General features: G+C 39.0%; 1 long non-coding RNA gene and 1 pseudogene across 1 annotated transcript; both read left to right on the top strand.

The window, feature by feature from the left end:
• Positions 1-13,245, top strand: part of LOC148006206 (polyubiquitin-C-like) — a 1,402,189-nt pseudogene that overhangs the window by 805,792 nt on the left and 583,152 nt on the right.
• LOC147994617 (uncharacterized) lies at positions 833-5,211 on the top strand. The gene is made up of 2 exons (XR_015685863.1): positions 833-1,092; positions 5,110-5,211. It is a non-coding gene; the product is annotated as an uncharacterized LOC147994617 (long non-coding RNA).

The following is a 13,245-nucleotide window of genomic DNA, read 5'->3' on the forward strand; positions in this document are numbered from 1 at the left end:
CAGCTCAAACAAGGTGATTTTTACCTACAAGTCTAGCTTTATAATTGATGACTTGTCAATACAGAACCATTGCTTCCTAATGAGTCAGCATAGTAAAGAGGACACATTGTAATTGGAAAAGTTGCTTGGAACAGGAAGAAAAACCTCATTTTTTGAACTATGCCTCATCATGTTATTTGTATCCTAATCCATTGCCCTCTTCCCTTTAGACAAAGTCTTATTTAAATATACAGACAAGTCTTGTGGAGTGGGGAACCTCTCTATAGATAAGACCACAGAGACATCAATAAACTATTTCTTTTCTGGTGATCGTTATGGATTAGCAGAAATTTATGCTTTTATACCATGACACCTTATAGAGTATAATCCTATAAATGATTTGTAGTAATTTTCCACATACTACATGTTTTTTTTTACTATCAATGAGGTTCTAATGCTGGAGTTTTTTCCTATACTACTTTTAGGAGAGAATTTGTGATATATATGTTCAGAGTTTGAGTCTGAATTTTCAAAATTTTTTCTATTAAAATGTTTTATTTTATTTTAATAATATGCATGTGTATGTAGTAGCTGCTTGGTGGTGATGGTGGGTATGCACACATGTGAATGAAGGTGCTGGCATCCAGAGAGTGCGTCTGAGCTTTTGGAGCTGAGTCAGGTGGTTGTGAGCTGCTAGATGTTTTTGCTTTGGCCAAACTCTGATCCTCTGCAGGAGTATTATATTCTCTTCTCTACTGAAGCATCTCTTCAGTCCTGGAAAAAACTTTTTTGTTCATTTTCCTTGTTTGTTTTTTGTTTTTGTTTTTTTTTTTTTCTTGGAAACAGGTTCTCACTATGTGTTAGTTTTCTGTCTAAGCTCCACTCCCACAATTACTTGGTAATGAAAGAACAAAAGGAAGAACCCCAAATTGGGACTCTCGCTCCAGTCTCCGGATGGCGGCATGCCCCAGGAAGCTCGAGAAGCCATTCATGGTGTAATAACAAGAGGCATCTTTTATTAACGAGATCTCAGGCCGACACCGAGGTCTCGGGCCGACATGCCACGCATCTCACGCAGGAGACAGAGGGCCGATGAACCACGAACCTCTAAAGGTGGGGGTTTATATAGGGAAAGCCATGGAATTTCGCGCGGTTACACAGGATTGGCTAATTCAAATGGTGTAGTTACTTTTGGCACGGAGTTACATCAGGAAAGCATACGTGCAACCTAGCTGCTCAGCAATGTGGGTAGGGATGATCCATCACACTCAGCAGGGGGATGACTCACCTCTAGAGTGAAGGAAGGGGAGGGGGTGGCTCCAAATGATTATGACTAACTTTTTGAAATTTAACTCTTCAGTAACAGCCAGTTATGCCTGGCACTATAAAAGGGGATGCTTGTCCCCTCCTCATTCTCTTACTCTCTTCCTTTCTTGCTTCTTGTTCTCGCCCTGCTTCCCCTCTTCCCCTTTGTCCCTTCTCTCCCCATTCTCCTTCCCCCGTCCCTCCTCATGCTCATGGCCTGTCTTTACTCCTCTCCTCTTCTACTCTTCTCTCATTAAACATTTCCACATGGAACCTTGTTGTCCCATTGTGGTTTGTCTGGACGCGAAATGAGATTTCTACCCCAACATTATGTAGTCCTGGCTGGACTGAAACACTCTTTGCTACCCAATCACATGTACAGTTAATGGCAATTTAATATATTTTCATGATAATATTTGAGTATGTGAAACAAGAGTCTTGTTGGTTTCAGTGAAATATGAACATGTACATATGAATATGCTCTCCATGTTTATGTCAGCTCAATCTAGGCTATAGTCATCATAAAGGAGGGAACCTCGATTGAGAAAATGCTTCCCCATAAGATCAGGTTGTAATCAAGCTTATAGGGTGTTATTTCAGTGATTTATACAGGAGGGCCCAGGCTCTTGTGGGTGTGGCCACCCCTGGCCTGGTGGTCCTGGGCTGTATAAGAAAGCAAGCTGAGGAAGCCAGTAAGCAGCACCACTGGTTGACCACTGTACCAGTTCCTGCTTCTAGGTTGCTACCTTGTTTGGGTTCCTATTCCAAGTTCCTTCAGTGATGGATTACCAAGTGGAAGTGTAAGGCAAATACACTCTTTCCTCTGCAACTTGCTTCAGTGTTTCATCACAGTGATAATAACCCTAACTAGGGCAATGAGTATCAATGCAAGTGTCGAGAAATGTATCACTTGCCTTGTATTTGGTCTTTTAGTAGAAGTTGTCCGGGGTTTAATTTCCGGAAAACTTGATTTGTTTACTTCTAGTTTGTTCTTATTTCTTTTTTTTAAATTAATTTATTTATCTTATGTATGTGAGTATACTGTCACTCTCTTCAGACACACCAGAAGAGGGCATCAGATCTCATTACAGATCTAATCTGAGCTACCATGTGGTTGCTGGGAATTGAACTCAGGACCTCTGAAAGAGCAGTCAGGGCTCTTACCCACTGAGACTTCTCTCCAGCCTCAGTTCTTATTGGTAATATAGAGATCAGTATATTTGGAAGATTCAACTCCAGTTCTCATTCGTTTCGTGTGGTGTTTGTTAAAATTATGGCTGCTCTTCAGCCACTCCTCTGGAGTTGACAGATTATTCTCAGAGAGGAAAGAATCCCATTGGGGAGAAGTAGCAGGTATTTGTAAGTTTTGTTCTCTTCAGATATTTATTTCACTGATTTCCACTACTTAGTAAGTGACTTTGCCTTGGGACAATTTTTTATAGAAAACACAGTTTTAGCTGCTTGTGGGGCTTGCTTGGTTTTGCGTTTTTCCTTAATTATTGACACCAAACCCACAGCCTCTTCAATGACAGGCGAGTGCTGCACCCCTGATGCATACTCATATCTTTCTCAGTGTCAGACTTGATACCCTCCTTGTTACACCATCAATAATGATTTTCTCACTGGCTTTTCACACCAGAAATTTTAGTGAGCATACCGTGCTCTTAAATGAATAATCAAATGAATTGTTATTATTTTTTATTTCTCATTTATTTTTCTTTTATTTGTTCATTTTTTTTATAAGAACTGAGAGTAGGGTTCTGTAGTTGAGGCTGGTCCTGAGTTCATTATATAGATAGGGCTGGCCTTGAACTTCTGATTCTCCTCATTGTACCTCCCAGACACTGAAATTAAAGGTGTAATACACCATACCTGGCTTTAAGTTTGAAGATATATTTTATTATTTGTAGAGAAATGGCCAAAGGACACTGTTCCTAGCTTGCCAGCTTGCAGGCAACCTAGGGTCTTTGTCATTCTAAGCAAACTGAGACAAAGGAAGCAGACTTTCTCAAGCAGAGAATCCTGGTGCTCTGCCAAGTAAGCTGCAAACCTGAGGAAGAGACCTTCCTGTTGCTTTTCCCATGAGAAAGTAACTTTGTTTATAGTTTAATCGACATCTTGATGGGAAGCATGGTGGTGAGCAGAAGCAGAGAGAGCAGACTGGATAAACAACATTCTTTACCTCTCAAAGCTTCCCTCCTGGGACATGCTTCTTCCAGCAAGGCCATACCTCTTAATCCCTTCCAAACAGCACCACCAGCTAGGTGTCTAAATATCAGAGTCTGTGAGGACATTCTCATGCATATGACTACATGTTGTTACATTTAATGACTGCCGCATACACATTTGCAGAATGTTCAAATCATTTGCTGTTAAAAGTACGTGTATAGATTCAGAGTTTCTTTGAACCAGTCATTATGCAATAGGAATTTCTTTGGCTCTTAAGGGATGAAGATTAGCAAATAAGTCTCTTAAGGAGAATTTGTGAGATACATCTGGCAATTCTGTGCTTGATATGGAACACACCATGGAACACCCTGGTACCAGCCTAGAGCAAATTTAAGAGCAAAGTCCACAGAATTAGTAATTTATTCTCAGGGCCTTTTACATAGGCCCCTAAAACATTTAAATTGTCTTTCTCACTCTAGAGACTTAGCTGAAAACGTCCGTGTGTTTTTAGCCATTTTTCATGTATATAATATGTTGTTAATACAAATGTCAGAAAGAGAAACCAAATCAAAAGGCATTTCAAAAACTAGGAATCATGTGTGTGGAAAAAATATGTTTTAAGATTAAAGATTCTTACAAATCTTACCAAAGCTAGTTTGACTTTGATACTGAAGGCTTCATATAATAGTCTTTGATATAATCTTAGAGAATTACAGAAAGCAATGTAAATATTGCATTAATTTATGAAAGTTAATGCAGTGGTGGCCTAACTTGTACCTGGAAAATTTAACTTTGTGCCTCTTTTGATCCAACAATGACTTATCTAGTTAGTCCCTAGGCTGGAAGCTTGAGACATGCCAGGATCTGGTAATCTTGGTGTTGTACAGTACAGTTAAGTGTTGCATTAAGAATGCCAGTCTTTTCTGTCCTCTGACCTTGTCTTCCCTTCTCTGGCCTCATGGCTCTGCTCTTGTCTGCCTGTTTCTACCCAGTCTCCAGGCTCTCACCGCCCCCCAATCCTTCTTACCCCTGATCTCTTGCATGTAATCATTTCTCAAGAGCACATCTTGGCATGGGTCTGCAGTAAGTAATACTCCCTAAATATATTTTGTTTCAACTTCATGTATTAAATTTGTTATCACACTAACAAGTCCCTTATGTAGATCTTTTAATGAAGTTCTTGGGGGTACATTTTGCTTAGTAGACGTATTATATTATGTGTGTTTTCTTGAGTTGTTTGTATGACACAGTTTAAGAGTCATTTTAGGTCAGATGATGAAGGAAATATTTTAATAGATTGTTTAACTAATTAATGGTAACGAGTAAGTTACAGTTGGATTTATTGATGTTTTATCCAAAGAGGATATTAAGTGTAATTCAGGAGCTCATAGATTCCCCATTGACCCCTCTTACAAGTAGAAAGTTGGAAAGTGTTTAAATATGAGACTAAAAGTGTAGGGAGGATGTTCTCTGGACAGACTGCACTGATAAAGCAACCTGAAAAGAACACATTTTGATAAGGTTTACTTGGGATTATACTTTTGTCTTTTGTTAATTGGACATTTGAGTTTTCAACTTTCCCATTTCCCTTGATAAAATATCAATGAAGAGTACGTTATGGTATAAAACTCACTTATTTTTTTTCTCTCCATACAGAATCTCTGCCTACCATGAGGAGGTGTTGTTGGAGGACGAAATCTGAAAATCATGGCTGGGAAAAAGACTGTTTTAATGAATAAAGATATTTACATATCCAGATAATTTTTGTTCACTTTAGTTTACAATATGGCTTCAGGTAGTATATATTTTCACTGTTCAAAAATTATAACCTTTAAAGTTAATTTTACTCTCAAAAATTTTGTTCAGAGGAAGTAGATATTCTTGCACAAAACAATTTAATATATTTTTGTTTATCTCAGCATTTCTAGTAATACTGAGAATTGGGAAAAACATATAAGTATCTAGTACAAAGTGTTATTAGTTAATCATCTGTATATAGCAAAACATTTTCTTTTTATGTTTCTAATTTTTGAAAAATACAAAAAATATAAAAAAAATTTACTAATCAGTAAAAGTAAGTTGTTTGCAGTTTGGACAAAGTATACCACTAGTTGTCACCTATAGCTTCACTTTAAAGGCAAACTAATCTTTACTATATTAATCTTGCCAATCCAAGAACTTGGGAGATCTTTCCATCTTCTGAGATCTTCTTCAATTTCTTTCTTCAGAAGCTTGAAGTTCTTATCATACAGGTCTTTCTCTTCCTTGGTTAAAGTCACACTGAGGTATTTTATATTATTTGGGACTATTATGAAGGGTGTCATTTCCCTAATTTCTTTCTCTGCTTGTTTCTCTTTTGTGTAGAGGAAGGCCACTGATTTCTTTGAGTTAATTTTATACCCAGCCACTTTGCTGAAGGTGTTTATCAGGTTTAGTAGTTCTCTGGTGGAGCATTTGGGATCACTTAAGTATACAATCATATTGTCTGCAAATCATGATATTTTGACTTCTTCCTTTCCAATCTGTATCCCTTTGATCTCCTTTTGTTGTCTGATTGCTCTGGCTAGAACTTCAAGAACTATACTGAATAAGTAGGGAGAGAGTGGGCAGCCTTGTCCTCGATTTTAGTGGGATTGCTTCAAGTTGCTCTCCATTTAGTTTAATGCTAGCTACTGGTTTGCTGTATATGGCTTTTACTATCTTTAGGTATGGGTCTTGAATACCTGTTCTTTCCAGGAACTTTATCACGAAGGGGTGTTGTATTTTGTCAAAGTCTTTCTCAGCCTCTAATGAAATGATCATGTGGTTTTTATCTTTCAGTTTGTTTATACAGTGGATTACGTCGATGGTTTTCCGTGTGTTAAACCATCCCTGAATCGCTGTAATGAAGCCTACTTTATCATGACGGATGATTGTTTTGATATGCTCCTGGATTTGGGTTTGCAAGAATTTTATTGAGTATTTTTTGTTGATATTCATAAGGGAAATTGGTCTGAAGTTCTCTTTTTTTGTTGGGTCATTGTATGGTTTTGTTATAAGTGTAATTGTGGCTTCAGAAAAGGAATTCTTTAGTGCTCCACCTGTTTCAATTTCATGGAATAGTTTGGATAGTATTGGTATGAGGTCTTCTATGAAGGTCTGATAGAATTCTGCACTGAACCAATCTGGACCTGGGCTCTTTTTTGTTGGGAGACTTTTAATGACTGCTTCAGATTCAATGCAATCCCCAACAAAATTCCAAGACAATTCTTCATAGAGTTAGACAGAACAATTTGCAAACTCGTCCGGAATAACAAAAAAGCCCAGGGTAGCTAAAACTATCCTCAACAATAAAAAGACTTCCAGGGAAATCATTATCCCTGAACTCAAGCAGTATTACAGAGCAATAGTGATAAAAACTGTATGGTATTGGTATAGAGACAGACAGATAGACCAGTGGAATAGAATTGAAGACCCAGAAATGAACCCACACACCTATGCTCACATGAGTTTTGACAATGGAGCCAAGGAAAAAAGATAGCATTTTCAGCAAATGATGCTAGGTCAAAGGGAGGTAATCATGTAGAAGAATGTAGATCTATCCATTCTTATCACTCTGTACAAAGCTTAAGTCCAAGTGGATCAAGGACCTCCACATCAAACCAGATACACTCAAACTTATAGAAGAAGAAGCGGGGAAAAGCTTCGAACATGTGGGCACTGGAGAAAATTTCCTGAACAAAACACCAATAGCTTATGCTTTAAGATCAAGAATTGACAAATGGGATCTCATAAATCTTCAAACCTTCTGTAAGGTGAAGGACACAGTTGTAAGGGCAAAACAGCAACCAACAGATTGGGAAAAGATGTTTACTAATTCTATGACCTATAGAGGGCTTATATCCAAAATATACAAAGAACTGATGAAATTAGACTGCAGGAGACAAATAACAGTATTAAAAAATAGGGCTCAGAGCTAAACAAAGAATCCACAGCTGAGAATGCTGAATGGCTGAGAAACACCTAAAGAAATGTTCAACATCTTTAGTCATAAGGGAAATGCAAATCAAAACAACCCTGAGATTCTACCTCACACCAGTGACTGGCTAAGATCAAAAACTCAGGTGACAGCAGATGTTGGTGAGGATGTGGAGAAGGAGGAACACTCCTCCATTGTTGGTGGGATTACAGACTGATACAACCATTCTGGAAATCAGTCTGGAGGTTCCTCAGAAAATTGGACATTGAACTACCTTAGGACCCAACTATACCTCTCTGGGCAGATACCCAAAAGATACCCTAACACATAACAAAGATACGTGCTCCACTCTGTTTAAAGCAGCCTCATTTATAGTAGCCAGAAGCTGGAAAGAACCCAGATACCCTTCAACAGAAAATGGATACAAAAAAATGTGGTACATCTACACAATGGAATACTACTGAGCTATGAAAAACAATGACTTTATGAAATTCATAGGCAAATGGATGGAACTGGAAAATATCATCCTGAGTGAGGTAAGCCAATCACAGAAAAACACACATGGTATGTACTCATTGATAACTGGATATTAACCCAAATGTTCGAATTACCCTAGATGCACAGAATACATGAATCTCAAGAAGTATGACCAAAATGCGAATGTTTCACTCCTTCTTAAAAGGGGAACAAGATAACCCTTGGGAGGGAATAGGGAGGCAAAGTTTAAAATTGAGACTGAACGAACACCCATTCAGGGCCTGCCCCACATGTGGACCATACATATACAGCCACTAAACTAGATAAGATGGATGAGGCAAAGAAGTGCAGGCCGACAGGAAACGGATGTAGATCTCTGCTGAGAGACACACCCAGAATACAGCAAATACATAGGTGAATGCCGGGAGCAAACCACTGAACTGAGAATGGGACCCCCATCGAAGGAATCTTAGAAAAGACTTAAAAAGCTTGAAGGGGCTTGAGATCCTATATGAACAACAATGCCAACCAACCAGAACTTCCAGGGACTAAGTCAGTACCCAAAGAGTATACATGGAGTGACCCTGTGCTCCAACAGCATAGGTAGTAATGAATAGTCTAGTAAGAGCACCAGTGGAAGGGGAAGCCCTTGGTCCTGCTAAGCCTGAATCCCCAGTGAATGTGATTGTTGGGGGGAGGGTCGTAATTGGGGAGGATGGGGAGGGGAACACCTATATAAAAGGTGAGTGGAAGGGGTTAGGGGGATTTTCTCCTGGAAACCAGGAAAGGGAATAACAATTGAAATGTAAATAAGAAATACTCAAGTTAATAAAGATGGAGAAAAAGAAGCAAACTAATCAAAACAGTGTAAAACCATGAAATTGTATTTGTAAGTGTGTTGGGATTTTAAAGTTATTTTTGTGGCAGGGAGCTGTACCTGCTGTTTATTGGAATGTCTTTTCTCGGTTGTAGGATGAGCACCTGGCTGTCTTGTTCTAGAAGCTGGAGGAACCGTTTGTTCTGTTAAGCAGGAGGATGGAACACTGCAATATTTAGAGGAATTGCTATCTATATTAATGGTTAGAGATGTTGAGAGCTTTTTACTGGTTTTGTGCCCAATTTTATCATGAACTTTTGAAGATTAAGAAAAAATTGTTTTAATCTTCAATTACTTATAGTCTGACTTATTTGCTTTTCTGTTGCTATAATGAAATACCATGACCAAGCCAGTTTATGGAAGAGGTCATTTTGGTTGGGCTTCCATGAGACCATCATGGCAGGGCGCTGAGAGATCACATGTTAAACCCCAAATATGAAGCAGAGAGAGTGAACAGGAATTGGGGCTAGTCAATATATAATAGCCTCAGAGCTAGTCCCTAGCAAGGTATAGCCTGTAAAGTCACCACCAGGGTTCAGACATTTGAGCCTATGGGAGATAGTCTCATTCAAACCACCACATTTCCCTCCCAGGCTCCAAAGGCCATTGTTAAAATATGAAGTATATTTAATCCTACTTCAGAAGTCCCCATGGACTCCCACAGTCTCGATAAAACCCTGTGAATTTGAAAACTGAATTCATTTCAACATACAATGGAAAAGATATATATTACTATTTCCTAAAAGGAGGAATGGGGGCATAGTCAGAAAACGCTGGACCAAGCAAGACTGATAAGGCAGCATGTAAACATCAAGTCCCGTAGGTCAGACTTCCCACCTCTGGGTCATGGCCCATTTACAGGGGCTCCCTAAGTCCATCTGTAAACATATATTTACATTATGATTCATGACGGTAGCAAAATTACTGTTGTGAAGTAGCAACAAAGATAATTTTATGGTTGGGGTTCACCACAACACAAGGAATTGTATTGAAGCGTCACAGCATTAGGAAAGTTGAGAACCAGGGCTCTAGCTTAATATCTGATATCAGAGGCTTAGATGGCGCCATCCCTCCATCTTTCTGCCTGTAAAATATATCTCTTCCAGGCTGGTTCTATCCCATGTAAGCAACTCTCCCTGGCAGAAATCACAGCTTTGGCGCTTCCAACATGTTGGAGTCTGAAGAAGTATCCCAGGCTTCACTTCATCTCTCAGGGTCTTCATGCAGGAACTCAGGATTAGGGTTGGCCCTGAGGTCCTTTGGTGTGCATGCTTGTGATTTCCTAGAGAAAGATCTGTTTTTTCTTGCTTGAGAAAGGGTACATTCATAGCAGAGAACATTTTTGGATTTGTCAAAGAAGGTCAGGAAAGGGCCACAATTGTCAGTCTAGAAAGGGTATCACCGAGTTACCCCTTTGTATTGGTTGCCTCTTCTACCAACTCTATCTACTCTTCCTGGGTCTAGTCTCTGGAATGAATGAGTAGTTTGTCTTGTGGGTCTGTGAAGATATCTGGAAAGTTTAATTTTTATATAGTTTTAGCTATGATCTCCCTGTCTAAAGACTTATCTGCTGTGATGATTTGAATAGGAATGACCACCATAGGCTCATATGCTTGAATGCTTGTTGTATAAGGAGTGGCACTATTAGGAGGTGGGGCCTTGTTGGAGTATGTGTGGCCATGTTGGAGGAAGTAGGTCACTGGGAAAGTGGGCTGTGAGGTCTTTATATTCAAGCTATGACCAGTGTCGAAACAGTCTCCTGCTCCTGTCTTCAGATGAAGATGTAGAACTCTCAGCTCCTTCTCCAGCACGATGCCTCCCCGAATGCTGCTGTGCTTCCCGCCATGGCGATAATGGACTAAACTTCTGAGAGTGTAAGCCAGCCCAATGTCCCTTTTCCTTATCAAAGTTGACTCAGTAACAGCGTCTCTTCACAGCAATAAAACTGTAAGACACCTATTCACCTACTTTCTTTTGCCCAGTGAGATTGTTCCATCTGTTTCTGGCCCCAAATTTTTTTATTTATTTAATTAATTTTATTTTCCTTTTTTTTATACCAAATAATTTCTTTCTGAGTTTTCATTTACCCAATCTAGATTTATTCCTTTCTGATCATTTTAGCACTTGTCTTTCTTTATTGAGTATTACTACCCAAATTTTTCTTAACTTTGAGTCTTCTTGATGGTCATAGTTGTGTATGTTTGCCCCCAATTGACAGCAAATTGCTGTCAATATGTATGTCTGTGTCATTTTTTTAACCCGTGCAGTTGACTGATACATATTTGTCATTTGAGATCTCTTCATATATCACTGTGCGTGATTGTCTGGTTGTCTTCATACTGGTTTAGATGAATTCACCTTTTTTCTCTGGGTCCATGGCTAATTAATTAATTAATTAATTAATTAATTAATTAACATGAGTACACTGTAGCTGTCTTCAAACAAATCAGGATAGGGCATCAGATCCCATTACAGATGGTTGTGAGCCACCATGTGGTTGTTGGGAATTGAACTCAGGACCTCTTATCCACTGAGCTATCTCTCCTGCCCAGGTCCATGTCTCTTAGGGTATGTGCAATATTAGCACTCTTTAGTCCTTACTATAGTTCCTTGTTATATAGACATAAGGTAGAGCTACATTTTCATTACTGTATTAATTGTACTATTGTTGTCTCTGTGATGACTGAATCTAACTATTTTATTTATTCGTTGAGTTAAAGTTAAGTACTAATCAATCAAGATATTTGCTTAACGAGTGCAGATCATACTGTATATAATTACAAGTTTTGCTTGTAGAGTGTTACTTCAGATTGGATCCTGGTCTAGCTTTTAGAGTTAGCCTATAGAAAATGCAAAAATTTTCTTCAACATACCTTGGCAAATTTAATTTCTAAGACTTTGGTCATATATACTCTGAGAAGCTAAGAATGTTAAAAACAAAATCACTGCTTCTTATATTCACTACTTAAGAAACTCCTCAATTCTCTATAGCACCTTATGTGGGAAAAAACCAAGCAGGAAAAGAGTGCAGTGGTACTATTTTAATTCTTATATTTGGTCTGAAGTTTCTCTTATCTTTGTTTCCTTCTGGTGTTTGTTTTAGGACATTAAGGTCCTTTCAGATTCTTTCACTAGTAGGGAGGGGCTGACTGTACAAAGACCCTTGGCTTTTGTGTTTTGAGCCCTTTAGGTCTTTTGACTGTCCTGTATAGCCTTCAGCCTGTGTATTGATCTTACACAGCCTGCAGTGTAAGCAGTTGAGAGAGCTGGTCTTGCTACCTGTGTTTAGAAGTGGAGGGATGTTGGAAATCAAAGTGTGCATGGGAAGGTTGACTTGGGAGAGAGATGCCTAGATCAGCCCATTGTTATCTGTGAGAAAGCTTTGGAAAGATACCTGCTGTGTTTTCAGTTGCTAATTTTCAGTTGTGAAGGTCTCATCTCAGGCAATCTTGACTTCCTGTCCTTTTTTTTCTCTCACACTCAGGGAACCCCAACTATGTTGTGGCATTGGCGCCACCTTGTGTCCCAGCTCAGGACTGTTGTTCTACCTCTGGTTGCCTAGGTTTGCTTGGGGCTTGGGCAGGGAGCCTCTCAGTTAGCTCTCTGTACACCCTTTAGATTCATGCTTAATTTCCACCCTGAAGCAGCTTTAGAGTGAAGCCCTAGTTGTTAATAATGAGTGGATGGGGGTGGATTTCCGTATCGGGTTACTTCGGTTCTAAGCCAGACATGGGTTTGTCAATTTGTTATTAAAATTTCCAACCCTAATAGCCCATGTAAAAGACACCCAATCTAAATATTTTAATTATAAGTTATATGCCTACATTGGGCTTATCTAATACAATACTAACTTATTTCCCAATTCTAAGACTCCTTATTATTTCTGGTTGCTCCCAGCCACATGATTCTGGTGCATAGTGGCTTCCTTCTCTCCTCTTCCTTCATTCTTTTTCTCCTTCTACCTGCCACCCCCTCCTGAGCCTCCAGTCCCACCTTTCCTATCCAGTACCCAATCATAGGCTCTAACCTTTTATTGACCTATTAAAGTGGAGAGAAGGTTCACATAGCATCACCTAAGTACATGATGCTCTGCTTGTGGGGTGGGGGCAACCCCTCTTGAGGAACCAATATGAACAATAATATACAAGCAGCATCAAGCCAAACCACTACAGTTTACTCGTAAGATCTCAGTTTTTAGTACAAAATCCAATAATGTTAGTTGTTTAAATGTGTTTCTTACTATATTTCTTACACAGCTGTTTTCCAAATGTGGGTTTGTCTGGTGTTCTATACCAGCATAGAGTATTCATAGTTAACAGTGTATTTTCTTGCCACCAATACATGAATTTTTGTTGGATATGCTAAAGAGTCATAATGGTTTTACACAGGAAAGCTAATTGTCAGAATTTTGTTTTGTTTTACAGTCAGGGTTTTCTGTAATGCCCTGGCTGTCCTGGAACTCACCTTGTAGACCAGGCTG

This window comes from Rattus norvegicus, chromosome 4, assembly GCF_021556685.1.
Source record: "Rattus norvegicus strain SHRSP/BbbUtx chromosome 4, alternate assembly SHRSP_T2T, whole genome shotgun sequence".
In the NCBI taxonomy this organism is placed as follows: domain Eukaryota; kingdom Metazoa; phylum Chordata; class Mammalia; order Rodentia; family Muridae; genus Rattus; species Rattus norvegicus.